The 16,013-nt window shown below is 53.2% G+C and overlaps 1 long non-coding RNA gene across 1 annotated transcript; it reads left to right on the top strand.

Annotated features, from left to right (window-relative positions):
* The first annotated feature begins 13,667 nt into the window (after positions 1-13,667).
* LOC122235975 lies at positions 13,668-15,949 on the top strand. Its single transcript, XR_006214155.1, has 2 exons — positions 13,668-14,018; positions 15,745-15,949. It is a non-coding gene; the product is annotated as an uncharacterized LOC122235975 (long non-coding RNA).
* Positions 15,950-16,013: the final 64 nt, after the last annotated feature.

Genomic DNA, 16,013 nt, shown 5'->3' on the forward strand with positions numbered 1-16,013 from the left:
GCTCTCCCTAGACACGCCTCTGTGTTCAGAAAGAGACCACATTAAGATGTGCACCTGCACAGCACGCACCCAGGGCTCACACTGGCGATGAGCCACCGGGGCAGGGGCAGCGAGGGCAGCCCCTCTCTGGCAGGTCAGAACCTGGACAGCACCCTGACACCTCCTCCCCACACCCCTTCTACCCAAAGGGCAACTCCCTCTCGTAGTTCACCCTGCTGGAAACATCTTCCGAGTGTGTCCCCTTCTCCACATTTCTACCTCCGCCGCCACCCTAACCTTCCGCTGCGTCTCCTGAAATAGGTTTTTTAGGAGAGAGACCACAGAGGTGGGTGGCGCCTACAGGGTGATGCCAAGCCTGACCTGGGTCGCCCTGCTGACCCCCTTCCACCCTACCCTTGCTTGCTCTGCACCTTGGCCTAGCCAGTAGGCCTTCAGTTCTCCCACGTGCAACGCTTCTTCTTGCCCAAAGTCTTTGCACAGAGTTCCCTCTGCTTAGAGAGCTCTAGGCCCTCTCTTGCCCCCATCCGCTTCTGATGCCTAGTAATTTCTACTCAGACCTCAGCTCAAAGGTCACTTTCTCAAGGGGTCTTCCCAGACCTCCCTGACCGTGTGAGCAAAGGCAGCCTTCCTGGGCCGCCAGCTTTGTCCCCCTCCCCTCCCTGCACGCAGCAGCTGGTGATTACAATGGGTATGCTCTCTGTCCCAACCCTCTCCAGTCCCCTGCCCTGCTGAGCCGCCGCGAGCGCCCTGGGGAGAGGGGGCTGCATCTGGGAGGTGGCCTCAGCCTGCTCAGTGGAGCCCCAGAATAGTTTGAGACCACACAGAAAAATTATTCTTGCTACAAGTAAGGGGCTAGTGATTAAATTAAGATATGAAATTGCCCAAGTGGGGGGGGGCGGGGCAGGCGTAGAAAGAAAAACAGTTTACGAGTCACTGCACAGAGTCTCTCTTGGTCTCCTCCAAATGTCCAGCCTCCTGTAAAACCTGAACCCTTGTTTAGTCCGTCTCTTCCCTCATCCCTCCGTTCTGCTCCCACCCTCTGCCCAGATGGAAATGCACCTGTGATGTTCCAGGGGCTCCAAGCTCTGCCCCGGGGGAGGGGGGGCATAAAAATGGGGTTTATTGGAACAAAATGGGGCTTACACCGCGACTACTCTAGCAGAACTCTGGCCCTGACCCTTTGGTCGGTTTCTCTTTCACCCACAGCCAACACCCACCGCCGGAGACAACGTGTCAACCAAAGTTCACACCAGCCAGGGAAACAAGCTTGAGGAAGTGAGAAGGTAGCTGGGTCACCGCTAGTGTCTGCTGAGCAGTTCCCTGCCCAGGACCACGAGAGGCTCTTGACATTTATCTTTCTCTTTTGCTTCTCACAACAGCCTGATCAGGTACCTGCCCTCATTGCCCAGAGTCACAGAGGAGGAAACCAGGACGCGGGGATGTGCGCGAACCTCCTCGAGGCTACACAGCCCTGAGTGTGAAAGACTCGCCAGATTTCAAAAGCTTCAACATGCAGAAGGCAGGATGGCACATTAATAATTTTTAAAATACCGATTGCGTGCTAAAACGTCCATATCTGGGGTATGTAGGGCTGAATATATTGCAGGCAATTGTACCTGGCGCTTTCCACCTCTTTTAACATGACTACCCGGCACTTTTCAGCCACATATGTGGTTTCCGTTCTGTTGTTAGCAGTGACGTTCTGGGCTAATTTACAGGCTTGGGGTTACTCCCCCTGTGCACAGCCTCGCTCAACCCCCCGGCCCGACACAGGGTACCGCTTGCTTCCTTGCGGTCCGCCTTCTGTCCTGCGACCCACGTTTAGGCACCGCTGACCCTGCCACGCGCCGAACAGCGCCAGGCCCAGAAGACATGGCCGTGGTGACAGCGGGGCGCGTGGTGACGCTCGGCCTACCCAAGCTCTCCTCCGTGAATCCCACCTGCTGTTCTCTAAGAATCGGGCGAGGGGAAAGTTGCTCAAAAGATTTGCTCGGTTGTCAGCTATTACAGGCACTTTGTTCCTCCTCCGTTGCTGGAAGGAAGCCGAGCTATCCCAGCCTGAGTGGCAGGGCCCGGGCTCTGGACGGATTGGTGACTGCAGGGCGCCCACCGACAGTGTAGCTTCTTGTCCTCCCGCTTCTAAGTAATTTGGCCTTAAAACTACCCGGGGTATTGTCTGTCGGGGAATTGCCCTCGGCAGGCCCCCTGGGAAAAGAACCATTAGGGAAGAAAATGAGGTTCCGCAAGAAATCGTGCGGCCTTACGTTTAGCCCTCGCCATCCCCTATGGAGACTCCTGTACTTACGGGAAGGATAGCCTCGTGCCTTTGCCAGCAAAGAGGGCCCGTAAAGGAGAGACATAGGGATTTGAAAGTCCCACTCCGGCGCTAAGGAGTGTATCTCTGGGCACAGGTGACTTCAGCCCCTAGGCCCACCTGGCCCCCGGAGGCATTCCAGATGATGACTGAACCTAGTCGCTTAAGCTACAGAATGGTTCAGTGGTTCCTAGGTGCATTGTCTCTCTGAGAACGTATGGGGCATGGTTTCTAAGGGCTTTTCGGCCCCTTCCTGGCACCTCGGACCGAGGCAGACACATTGTTCTTCTGGCCTCATGTGGTTAGGAGGTCATGTCCCTGTAACTGTTCCCCTTGAGGTGCCTCTCACGAGAACAGCAAAGCAAATGCTTTCTGGATTATAGATAAACGCAGATGCATAATGGGATAATGTAAGAAATTAATCTATAATCAAAGGGTATGCGGGAAAATTAGGGGAAAACGTCCATGTTATTTCTAAAAGGTTGTTTACGCATAGGACCATTTTCAAAATTAGGTAATGTTAGAAAAACATAGATGACATATGCTACAAGGAAATCACTAGCAAATAAAATGCCACGTTTGCTACAATAAATCGGCCAGATCAACACACTGCGGTTGTCTGCGTCCATTTTTATTTTTTGTTTTTATTTTGGTTTTTTATTTTAGTTTTTTATTTTCTAGTTTTTTATTTTAGTTTTATTTTCACCGACGCCGTTCTTCCTTCGGGAACCCCTGGTTGCTGGAGCTGGTCTCCGGCAGTCTGTAGCTTTTATTTTTTAGTTTATCATTAAAAATATATTGAAAATCGGGGCGCCTGGGTGGCTCAGCCGGTTAAGCATCCGATCTTGGCTCAGGTCATGATCTCAGGGTTTGTGAGTTCAAGCCCTGCACCGGGCTCTGTTGCTATCAGCGCAGAGCCTGCTTCGGACCCTCTGTCCCCCTCTCTCTGCCTCTGCCCCGCTTCCTCTCTCTCTCTGTCTCAAATAAACAAACATAGGAAAAAATCTTTATTATTTAAAATAGCTGTGCAGATTAAATTTTTATACACGTGCAGATAAAACTATGGGAAGGGGAAAGCTCTAAAATGTTCGCAGGGCTGTCTCTGAATAAAGACAGAAACAGGTGACTTGTGTTCTGTTTCAGTTTTATGACTCTTCTGAAATGTGTACAGTGCATGTGTGTTGTTATCCTAATACAACATGGGAGGGAGGAAAACTTCCATTCCTTCTCCAACAGCCAAGCCCGCTGAAGCACAGGAAGCAAAGTCTGTCTCCCGTGCCTCTGCAGAGAAGGGAGTGTGGGTTTTCTCTGAGTTCTGCTAACCCAAGACCATGATGTAACAAGCTGCTGCCTGATTCTCTAGAAGCATCGCGAGGAGGCCCGTCTGCAGAGGCCAGAAGAGGTGGCCCGGGAGCCTTGGGATGGCAACAGACATTCTGCAGAGGAGGTGGGAGGGTTTCCCCGGTGGGACTGCCCGTAGCAAGGACGCCATGAGGTCACAGAGCCCAGAAGGTACGTCCCTTCCTCTTGAGGCACCAGCCACCCCACCCCAGCAGACACATGCATGACCAGACCAAAGAAAATGGGGCATTCGAGGAAAAGCAGAGCCCCCACAGGCACCTGAGGACCAACACGGCCTCCTGTTCTGCCCCAAACACGCCTCCCTTGCCTTGATGACTCTGTGCGGTCAAGCTGCTTGCGAGTGAATCGCCACTGGGTGCCTCTGAGGAGTCGAGGTCCTCTGCATACGGAAGGGCGGCAGGAGACAGCGGTGGGAGCGGCCATCACTCCGCAGACGCCTCCTGCCGTGTCCACATGCCCATCCCAGCAGGCCTTCCCTAGGACGAGGAACTGGGGGGACACGCCAGACATTCCCGTCACTCCGCCCCACCCCCAGACCTTGGCCCGGAGAGCGGGAGGGGAGGAGCAGGCCCTAGAAAGGCCCAGGTTCTCTCATCTGCTCTGTCATTTAGAGCTGGAGACTCGGGACACGTTGCTTGTTTCAGCTGCGGTCGACCGGGCCTAAAGGAGGAGGGTCAGGACCACCTTCCGAAGAGGCAACCTTGCACAATCCAGGAATGCTCCCTAGTGCAGGACCAGGCGAAGTGGGCCTCCGAGGTCCTGTCGACCTCTCCCGCAGCCCTGTCCTCTGGACTCCCTTATGACACTAAAATCCACCCCCCCCCCCCAGTACTCCTCTTCATCAGAAGGAGAAAGGCCTAACTTAGGACAGGCACCCTCCTGACGGGCAGTTCTCTCCAAACACACACGCCCCTCCCTCCCCTCTCAAGGCTTGCTGGGACAATCCTAATTATGCTCTTGAACCTCACCAGCCTTCTTCTGCAGGTCTGAAATGCACATGTGGCCCAGGGGAAAATCTCGAGGGGCCTAGAAAGAACGCTTGCGTCTAAAAGAAGATAAAATGAATCGATTTGCAACAAGAAGCATTTCGACTTTGTAAGACGTCTTTACAAATAAAGCTCGACAAGCAGCATCTCTCTTTTTAGGTAAACGGTTCCTCCCCTGCTTGCTTCTCCTTCCGCTATCCAGTTTCTTTTCCCAACAGTGGTGTTCTCCACGAGGGTTTCTGAAATCACTTGTGAAGATACGGTGTGCAGCCCCAGGGAGTTCCCACCCTGAGGGCGGCTCCAGACTTACTCACACGGACAGAAAGAGCTCGGGGGGACTTCAGCATCCAGCCAATCCACGCCTTTCATTTTTCAAGTGAAAATGACATGCATCGAGGGTAACTGCTTCGTGATAAAGACGCTGAGTCCCAGAGCAGTTTTTTTTTTTAATTTTTAAATTCTTTTTGTAAATGTTTATTGATTTTTGAGAGAGAGAGAGAGAGAGAGAGAGAGAGAGCGAGCAGGGGAGGAGCAGAGAGAGAGGGAGACAGAGAATCCGAAGCAGGCTCTACATGGTCAGCGCCCAGCCCAACGCGGGGCTCACACTCAGGAAGAGTGAGATCATGACCTGAGCCGAACTCGGACACTGAGCCGCCCAGGCGCCCCTCCAGACCAGCCTAGACACGAGTGTGAGAAGGGTAAAGACTGGCAAAAATAGAAGCCGTGGCAGAGAGCACGGTTTCGCAAGGCATCAGGCAGGTCAACGTGGGACAGTGTGGGGCACGCCTGGCTCCGGGCACCTACACCTGTCGGGGAGGACACGCCAGAATTAAGGGGACAGGAAACGAGCAGAGAGCAAAGACGAGCTTTTCCAGCGCCCTCCTGAATTGGGCTTTGCACAACTACAGCGTCAGGATGTGCGGGAAGTGGCACGACTTCCCGACGTTAAATATGACCAACTGGAAACACAGCCCCCAAACTGAAGAGAGAGGGACCTCTTCTCAAACCTCCCTTCTTCGGAAGGCCGTGACTCAATGCTGACGGCTCTGACCAAAGCTGCCTGCCTTTCAACGCCGGCAACAGGCAAGAAACGATTCCCCCGGGGAAATTCCATCTTCCAGTCATACCGACTCAAGACCCACAGAGTCCTAACCTTCCCTTCAATGAAATAAATGTAAAAGTGGAAGAAAAACATATAGGCATTTCTCACCGACCGTGATACCAGAAGCAGCCATCCACGTGCAGCTCGCTCCCACGCGGCCAGTGGCGGGCAGGCTGGGCGTGACGCGGGGACGTGCGCCACCGTTCCAGGGTGACAACAGTGCGGCGGAAGGCACGGTCAGAGCTATGGACAAACGAAAATGGGGAAGAGGACGCAGGTTTACGAGGGACGAGAGGAGGTGCGGTTCCTGCTCACTGAGCTCTTCCTTCAGCGAGTGTCTATCGAGCACCGAACATACCCCAGGCACGAGGAACACCACGGTGTTGAGGACACGGTCCGTGCCTCCGTGGAGCCTCCATTTGGGGGCATACACAGACACCCGAAGCTGCAAACGTAAGTGGGACGAACAAGCCAGAGGAGAGGCCTGTGGGCTGTTGGACTCAGGAGAGGCTTCCCAGAGTAATGATGACCAAGGTGGATGTCAAGGTGAAAGGCATTACGGACAAATCCCCTGTCTCCTCGGCCAATGTCTTACTTACTTTCATCTATGGCCGAGAGGACAGAGGAGCTGACCAAGGAGCCGGGTAAGAGAACCAGAGGCCAAGACAGGCAGAGGCCAGAGGGAGAGCTGAACTCTGAGAGCCACAGGGGTGATGTCTGGGTCACGCACGGAGGCTGAGTGACAAACAGTGGAAAGGGGATGTGGGGAGCAGACACAGTCAGAGGGACAGCCGTGGCCGACCAGCTTCTTCAGCTCAAACAACTGCCACCCCCCGTCCACTGTTTTCCCCGGTAAACCAGCCGACATCTGCGGGTCAGGAGCAATTACCCCCTCGATGGCCGAAGCATTTTCTCTCTTCGGTATTTTGTTGGCTGCTTCTGTCAGGTTGCCTTGTCCCTAAAAGATGGTGGGAAAATGTGTGTCTTCCTTCTGACACACAAGGAGACCTGACACTCGAACGCAAAGTGTCCCTGTCGTCACCTGGACGGGCTTCTCCAGTGCTGAATGAGGGTAGAGCTGCGGCCAAAGTTTTTCCCAAACTCAGTACATTTACCAGCTTTTTACTAACGAGAACCCTGGCGCCGGATGGAATGAAGGTGTGGAAGCAGCTTTGCGACACCGGACACGTATTTGGGATTTTTTGCCTCACGCGGATTCTCTCGAGGCACAGAAAGGACGGCAGGCCGACCCAGGCTCATCCCCAACTCGGTCCTGCAGACTCGCTCCCCTGCGTGCATCTTATGGGAAGTGGCTGACACACCTCCCCCCGGCGAGATGCCTTCTCTGTCTTTCACTGGCTTCCTCCTGCCCCACTTTTTCCAGCGTGGGTGCCGTAGGGCCCGCACAGACCTTTCTTACGGTGCTTCGGTTCGCTCCGGTTCCCGGGAGACGCGCTCTGCCACCAGGGCTGAGCAAGAACAGAGGGGTGACAGGCCTCACACACGGGTTATTTTTATGAGAATCCAACGTTTCTCTTCTCAAGAATTTAAACCAAGGAAGAAAACCGAAGTGAGGTCTGGTCAACCTTCCATCATCCATCATCACTGACGCTCTTGATTGCTAGCTTTCAGCAATCGCTACCCACGGGTTTTTTTGTTTGTTTGGTTTTTGTTTTTAATTTTTTTTAATCTTTATTTTTGAGAGAGAGGTAGAATGTGAGCAGGGAGGGGCAGAGGGAGAGAGAGACACAGAATTCGCAGCAGGCTCCAGGCTCCAAGCTGTCGGCACAGAGCCTGACGTGGGGCTCGAACTCACAAACTGTGAGATCATGACCTGAGCCGAAGTCAGACCCTCCACCGACTGAGCCACCCAGGCGCCCCAACTACGTGCGGTTTTTAAGGGAAGCTCAGTACTTCCTTTCATGCATCATTTCACACTTTGAGGGACACAGGAGCATTTTTCAGAAGCTCTCTGAAAAAAACAATTGATGTCCAAAAGCGAGGCTGAAATGAGACTTTACCGGGAGATCGAATGACACCTTTCAGACTTCTGAAATCTCTTGGTCTGACAGTTGTATCTGAGACAAAAGTACGGTTAGCGTACCGCGTTAGAGTTTACATAGTACGAATCAAAACAAGACCACGTTAGGTTTAAGATCGCAATGTCATACATGCTGCTCAAATTCGGTTGTTCTCGTGATTTTTTAAGCTGGAAATGTACAAAAGCAAGTTTAAATATTTGAAAGTTCAATCTCTTGCTGTCTTATGTTGCTTGACATAGTCATCTCTTCATTCCCACTGCAGCCACCTGACCCTCATTAGACACACGCTATGCGCTTGTAACTATCCACTGAAGCAAGACTGGGCTTGGGACATACCCTTCTCACGCATTCATTCTCTCAGATACAGACACACTCACCCATCACTCCCTCGCGTCAGCCTGCTGCTGGTAAGAACATGAGTCAGTGGTCCCGGACCTGCATGAACAACAGAAGGGCAGGGAACACGGAAACATCTGCAGAGAGAACCACACCGAGGGCACGACATGGTGGCCAGAGGCTGGGGACACAAAGATGAGTAAAATTAGGTCCTTTTACTGAAGAGGAGACAGGCTCAGTGAGTTGTGTGACATACAACGAGTGGCAGAACTAGAATTCAGCCCCAGGCCCGACCGACTCAAGACCTGTGCTCGGAAGCACCATCAAGAGAGCCCTGCGCATGACCACCTGCAAAGGACCTACGGCCTAACAGGCAGAGCTAGAAGGAACGGGCCCAGGGAAGGAAACCGTCTGTCATGGGCAGGAGAGGAGGGCCGTTAAAAGCTTCTTGGAAGACATGCTCCTCCAGCTGAGTTGTGAAAAACCGGCAACTGTAGGAAGGCCAACAGGTTGGGAACGCACTCTCGTGCTGCTTACTTCCTAGTTTGGGAAACAGACAAGAAGCAAGAAAACGACTTTTTTTAAGTAGTGGGAAATTAAGGACACAGGGATAGAGTGATGAGGGCGCCATTTTAGGTAAGGGTGTTGGAGAAGGCCTCTCTGTCGAGGTGACTATTCGAGTACGGCCCTGAACAAAGTCATGTGAAGAAAAAAGAGAGTATTCTAGGGAGCGTGTGCGTAGCATGTTCACAAAACAGCAGTGAAGTCAGGGGACCCAGAGCAGAGTGACCACAGGAAGAGAGCAGGAGGTGAGATCCCAGCCGGAACAGGATCAAATCATGCAGGGGCTTGGAGAGGACCATAGTGTGGTCAAAGACGAAGTTTCGGCTCTTTGTGGTGAGCGCAAGGCATGAAAGGAAGCTGTATGAGTCATGAACAACCTCAGAGGTAAGTCTACCGCCCACATGTATTGCGAAGCATTCAACTGAATAATCATAGTTATGAAAGTACTTATTCTTTGGGAATCCCCCATCGCGCTCTCTCTCTCTCACACACACACACACACACACACACACACACACACACATGCTGCATTGCCTCTAGTAAGCCAATTTAATATAGGTTGGAAAAAAAGATTTCTCAACAGTGCAAAAACATGTTTTGAAAAGGCAATTCTGTTCCAGCCTAGTCAAACCACTAAGGCATGATTTAAACAACAACAACAACAACGCCCCGGGGGCGCTACAGGGGTGGCTCATTCAGTTAGGCAACCGACCCTTGATTCGGGCTCAGGTCATGATCTCAGTTTGAGTCCCACACCGGGCTATGCACTGACAGTGAGGAGCCTGCTTGGGATTCTCTCTCTCTCCCTCTCTCTCTGCGCCTCCCATGCTCTCCCTCTCTCTCCCTGTCTCTCTCCCTCCCTCTCTCTCTTTCTCTCTCTCTCTCCCTCTCAAAAATAAATAAAAAATAAACCTTAAAAAATAAAAATAAAAACAAGGCTAAGGCATATCCTCCCATTCATGCAGGGCTCTACTTGACATCCCAGATCAATGGGTCCCTCCTGACTACTGTTTCCGCGAGATCAACTTCCAATTCAAACCTCCGATTCCTCCCGTTACTAAACAAGCAGCAGTGTACTGGGGGGGCGCGCGGCACTCCATGATTCTGGGGCGCTAAGCACGAAAGACCGGCAAGGGATTCCCGTGCAAGAAGGGCTTAAATGCTCAGGGCCAGCGCAGTCCTGGGATGAGAAAGTCCGCAGGCATTTCGCACAGAAGAACGAGGCCAGGCATGGAGCACCCTGTTAGCAAATCCCCCCCCCCCCGGACACGGCTGTCCCCGCAACACTTTCTGGTGTCAAAGTGACAAGGACAGCAAGATACAAAAGAGACAGCTTGGCTCAGGACAAGGAGAGAAGGCAGCGTGGGAGTGGGGAGAAGAGCACGGAACAGAGGGAGCTGCGAAGAGGCAACATACTTGGGAAGGAGCAGAGGAACGCACGGAATGTCGGAATGTCGGGGAGACACTGACGCCTCCCGCCCTTTCCGGGAGGTCTGTGTGCCCCCCCCCCCCGCTGGGCCTGGGGGGTCTGGGGCTGGCGCTCCCCGGCACTGAGTGCGCAGAGCCCCTCTCACAGCCAGCGCGACAATCTGCGGAGGTGCGAGGAGACAAGGTTTGCTTTCTCTTCTCTCTGAGCGAGGGTGACCGTCTATGGCCAAGGATGGCCCATCCGACTCACGAAGCAAAGACGCTGCAGAGAGACGGAACCAGAGCCTCATCAGAAGGGAACAAAACGAAGCGCGCTGCAAGGCTGCTCAACGGGGAGGCTCGGATCCGCCCGCGCTCACAACCCGGGCCGCGGGACCCTCCCCCGGAGCCCCTGGCCCGCAGTGAGGCGCAGTGCCCACGGGAGACGGTCCTCTCGAGACGATGGGGCAGGGCTCCGGGGGCTGGGTGCGAGGAGGACGGCCGAGAAAGAGCTTCAGGCTGGTCGGGGCCAGCCTGGGAGACAGGGGTCTGCGGGTGACAGGGGCTGACGGAGAGGGTGGGACCAAGCGGAGGCCCTTGCACGAAAAGGCAAGAGCGAGGCGCCACCGAAAGAGAAGCAGCAGGACCACGCCGCAGCCCCGCCGCCGCTATTCCACACCCGGTCCTCCGGTGCAAACGGCTTATCTGCGCCAGGTCTGCCCCAGAGGCTTCAAACTTTCGTCTCCAAAAGCCTCCCGCCGCCCTCTGAACTACAACACCCAACATGCTCCACTCGCAGGACGAACGACCCAGCCCCTTCCGCCCCCCGCTAGCCAATGGGCTTCGCCAATTTCCTCTGCCCCGGGAGAGAGGGCGCTTTCTGCCCCGTGAGCCGCTCGGTTTGACCCCCAGGCGTTCCAAAAGTGCGGTACTGAAAACGAAACCAAAGGCATAGGACCCAGAGCTAAAGGCGGAGTCTTCGTCGGCGTGGATTCCACTACGGAACATGGGCCGTTTGGGCGGACGGACAGTGCCACGCCACGATTTTTGGGTTCCCTCCCCGCTTCTTCCGGAGCGGGCCTTCGTCCTGTGGCACAGGCGCACTCCACCTCTTGGGGGCGGGTCTCGGGACCTCTTGGGGCGGGCCTCGGACCTCCCGCACATGCGCACTTTGCATTTTCTGCAGGACGGTCCTCCGAGCTGAGAGGCACGTGCGCGCTTCCCTGCCTTCCCCGGGAAGCAAGTTGAGACACGACCCCTCTGCTTGTTCCCGGTGCTGTTCTGCAGGTATTGTATTTGGGGCAATGCTGTCCTTTTTTTAATTCATTGTTTTTTCTCGTGTTGAACTTCAAGACGCAGCAATGAAATGTTCTTAAAAGAGCCCTAAAGCAGGGGTTGCAATCTGGCCTGTGTAACAGAGCAGCGGTGGGGTTGGCAGTCACCTGAAGGTCCGGCCCTGGGCCGGTGGTCTCTGAGGCTGGGAGGGAACGAGGCTCCGCCCGCCTTCTCGTGCTGGGGGTGCTATGGACCCAGGCCTGCCGCCCCCAGCCTCCAGGCCCCTGGGCCACAGGGCCCGAGAAGCGAGCAGGTGGCAGCGTCGGACGCCATGAGTATGATCTGCACGCCGGACGGCGTTGCTGGGGCTGCTGGAAGGAGCGACCAGGAAAGAAAAGACAAGCTTCGTTGGCTCCTTCTTCTCTACCTGCAACTCCTGATAATTCCCCTCCTACGTACCTTCCCATCTGACCACTTTTCTCCATCCCTGCCGCCGTTCACGCCATGTCTTGTTTAAGCGATTTCCCTGTGTCCGGTGTCCCTGTGGGATCATGCTAAAATGCAAACGCGAGCATTAAAACATGCCATAGGCTCCCTCACCCCAGCATAAAGTACACACATCTTAAGGCTGGGTGGCCTGGCCACCTCCTGCAGCCGTGCTCTCCCACCCTGTGTCCTAGTCATCCTTAAATACCAACAGGACCTTTAACCCACCAGGCTACGTTTTACCCCAAGGGCTTTTTTCATATAGAAGCAATTTTATGAGCGTCCTGAGCTCTGCTGAACATCGTCCTGACTCGGTTTCTACCAGAGTCTCCTACCAACGCTCTGCACTCCCTGCCTGGCTCTGACAGATTCTGCAGCTTTCTGCTCCTGTGGTTACCAGAAGTCCAGCCTAGTTAATCCGCTTTAAAACTTCAGTCTCACACCAGGCCGTACACTCCTTCCTTCCCCCCCACCCTCCGCACCAGCCAGGCTTCCGCTGTGGGACCTGTTTGGGGCGAACTGGCGCACTCTGCGTCCTTCAGTAGGAGGCTCACTAATTTAAAGTACTTGCTGCGTGGGGAGCTGGAGGAAGCATTGGGGAAGGTGCGGGAGGAATGGCCAGGAGTGCTTCTACCTAACTGGGCATGTAATTACCATCCTCTGTCGGTTCTCTGCCTCTCGGGCTAAGGCTGACTGGTCATGGATACCTTCCACTTGGAAGGGGCCCAAATGCCAGCTGTTAAGGGCACAGAGGTTTGTTTTGTGGAAGCTCTCCCCCACTGCACAATCCCAGATGGGGAATCTGCTCCAGCTTAACTGCTTCCCCCAAGCCCCCCCGGTCCTGCCCTTGGTGGTACAACGAGGCTGTGCTGGCTGCCGGTTTTCTCGGGAGGAGAGCAGCGAGGTAGCCTGAGCCCCGCTGATGGCCACACCTGTTCACGTGACTTTCGGAAACCTCACAGATCTGTCTGCACCAGCAGGAACTCGTTCTCGTTGTTTGACTAGAATAGAAGGGAAATTACAGCTCCTGTCACTAGGCTGCAGCCTCTGGATGTGACATCCCTTCCTTCGTCTGTTCAACAAGCCACTATTAACCGACCTGGAAGGGGTGAGGGGGATTTAATGCATGTCTGGCTGGGGCCCTTGGCGCAGTGAGGACGGGATGACGGGTGATGGCGTATCCTGTGCTCAAACACCAGGTAGAGTTCTCAGGAGCTAGAGCCTCCTTCCTTCTGTTCTCCCTCCCTGCACCCCCTCAGTGGGGCAGAAAGGACAAATTGCCCCACGGGCCCAGGGGAAATTGCTGCTTGGCCTTCAGAGCCCTGGGATAAAATTGGATATTGCTCCCAGGACGCAATTCCAGACGTCCGGCCCTCCCATAATATACCCCTGCCCTGACTTGTCTGTTCTCTCCTTCAAAATGGGGGCAGGGGCACCTGGGTAGCTCAGTCAGTTAAGCATCCGACTCTTGATTTTGGCTCAGACCCTGATCACACGGTTCATGGGTTCAAGCCATGCGTTGGGTTCCTCGCTGACAGTGTGGAGCCTGCTTGGGATTCTCTGTCTTCCTCTCTGTCTGTCTCTCTCATAATAAATATTTTTTTAATGTTTATTTATTTTTAAGAGACAGAAACAGAGCACGAGCTGGGGAGGGACAGAGAGAGAAGGAGACACAGGATCCAAAGCAGGCTCCAGGCTCCAAGCTGTCAGCACAGAGCCCAACGCGGGGCTCGAACTCATGAGCCGCGAGATCATGACCTGAGCCGAAGTTGGACGCTTAACTGACTGAACCACCTAGGCACCCCTCTCATAATAAATATTTTTTAAAAATAAAATAAAATGGGGACAGCATTTTTGTCTGAAGAGCCAAGTTCCTGGGTTAACTAAAACATGAACTTACCCAGAACATCACATTCTACTGTTCATCCAACAAATACCTATTGAGCAATATTTATATGCTAGGTTTTTTTGGGGGTGGGGGAACTACAGTAAAGACAATTCCTGCTCTCAAGTCACTTACAGTCTGGGGCGGAGACGTGAAGAAACAGTTTGAGCACCAAGTACTCTGACAGAGACACGCGCATGTGGCTTGGAGGAGATACAGGTCGGGATCCCAAGGAAAACAGCCCTGACTCAGCCTTAAGGTAGGAGCTGAGCATGCAGAGAGGCGGGAGGGGAGAGAGGCTTTAAAAAAAAAAAAAAAAAAAAAAAAGACAGCAGTGATGTGATTTAGTGGACTAGGAGAGGAGAGGCCAGAGTCCCAGGCCTTTACTTATTGGGCCAGTGACTGTGTGCCCTTGGTCACCTTCTCCTGCCTGAGCTTCCTGCTCTGTTAGGTGAAGGAAGTGGACAAATAATAACAAGGTTCCTGTGTTCACTTCCTGGGGCTGCTGTGACAACTGCAAACATGGTGATTGAAACCAACAGAAATTCATTCTGTCACCGACTTGGAGGCTACATGTCTGAAATGGAGTACTGTGCTCACCCCGGAGGCTCTGGGGGAGAATCCATTCCATGCTTTTTCCAGCGCTCGGTGGCTGTGGTTGTTCCTCAGCCCGTGGCCTCCTCTCTCTGCTCTGTCTTCACATCTCCTTTCCTCTGCATGTCTGTCTCTCCCAGAACTCCATCCTTCTCTCTCTCAATGGCACACGTGCGATTGTGTTTGGGACCCACTAGGATAACCTAGGAGGATCTCCTCTTCTCTAGATCCTTAATTACGTCTTCTGCGCATATGGTAACGTCCACACTTTCCAGGGAATTGGCACAGATATCCTGGGGGTGGGGGATCCATTCACAGACCTTTACAAGTTCACAGAGACTGGGGAGAACCACCTTGAGAAAATCTGCACTGCCCTGCATTCTCCTCCCCACTTCCCACCCTTTTACCCTAGCTCTTATTTAAAATAACCTACATTTGTGTACAGTTTTATGGCTTAAAAGGTTATTATGCGTTTATAAGCTCATTTCAGTCCCATAAAAACCTATAAATTTTGCATTATCCCTATAATTCCATTGGCAAAGAGTAAATGGAGGTTCATAGAGATTATGTGACCTGACCAAGGTCACGAGTGCTGGAAAGAGTGAGCACTGGGCTCCAACCTGAGTCTTTGGCCACAACTCCTGTGGCTCCTGCCATCATCACCTGCCTGAATCTTGACGGGGCATCGAGAGGTTCCGAGATCGGGACTGGGAGATGCCCTTGGAGTACATTCAGCTCTCCCTGCTTCTCCTGCTGAGCACAGCTAAAAACACTGGGTGTTTTCTATAAAACCAGCGTAAGAAGACCCTGAAAGGTGGGAAGAAGAAGGCAGACTGACTAGGGACCTTGGAGCCCGAGGAGGGACGTGGCAGTGAGTTCCCTGGGTTTTCTTTTTGTTTCCTACATCCTGGACTGGGTGCTGGAAAAGCAACCCAGAAATGCCAATGGGCACAGACAAAATAAAGTCTCAAGAAAAGACAGCTTGCTTTCTCTAGCTGGAAAAACAAAACTAGGAAAGAGGCAATCCAGCAAGACATAAAAGTTTTGGACAATAATTGCCCTACCCTAGCCAGATACCGTGGAAAAAATCATGGCCCCACCTCCACCACATAAGCAAAGACCAAGTGGGGACCCCAGGCTCCCACCCTTGCCCAACTATAATTAGGTACTCCTCCTCACGTCCCACCCCAGGCTACTAGGGTAGTGTCATAGAAGACACAGTGGGATCCAGAGTGTCATAGAAGACATCCCTGCCCAGAGGTAATGAACTCGCCATCCAAGAGTTACAAGGTGCCCTTCCCTGTCCTGCCAGAGTGTCAGAGGAGGCCAACTGGGGGGATCTAAAATCCCATATCCACCCAGCAGTGAGGACTTACCTCTCTCCAACCCAGGTTTGACAAAGGAGGCCAAGTGGAGAACCCAGACCTTCACCCCACCTGGCATTACTGGGGAGATGCCCCCACCCACAACTGGCATGAAGTCAGAGGAAACTTGCTGAAATAGAAGTTGTAAATAAGATCCAGAGTCTCCTAACACCCAAATGTCCAGAATACGATCAAAATCATACATCATACCAAGAACCAGGAAAATCTCAAATTAAAGAAAAAGAAAAGAAGATAATAAGCAGATGCCAACAGCACGATGGTGCAGTTATGGGAAT

Source organism: Panthera tigris, chromosome F3, assembly GCF_018350195.1.
Source record: "Panthera tigris isolate Pti1 chromosome F3, P.tigris_Pti1_mat1.1, whole genome shotgun sequence".
NCBI lineage: Eukaryota > Metazoa > Chordata > Mammalia > Carnivora > Felidae > Panthera > Panthera tigris.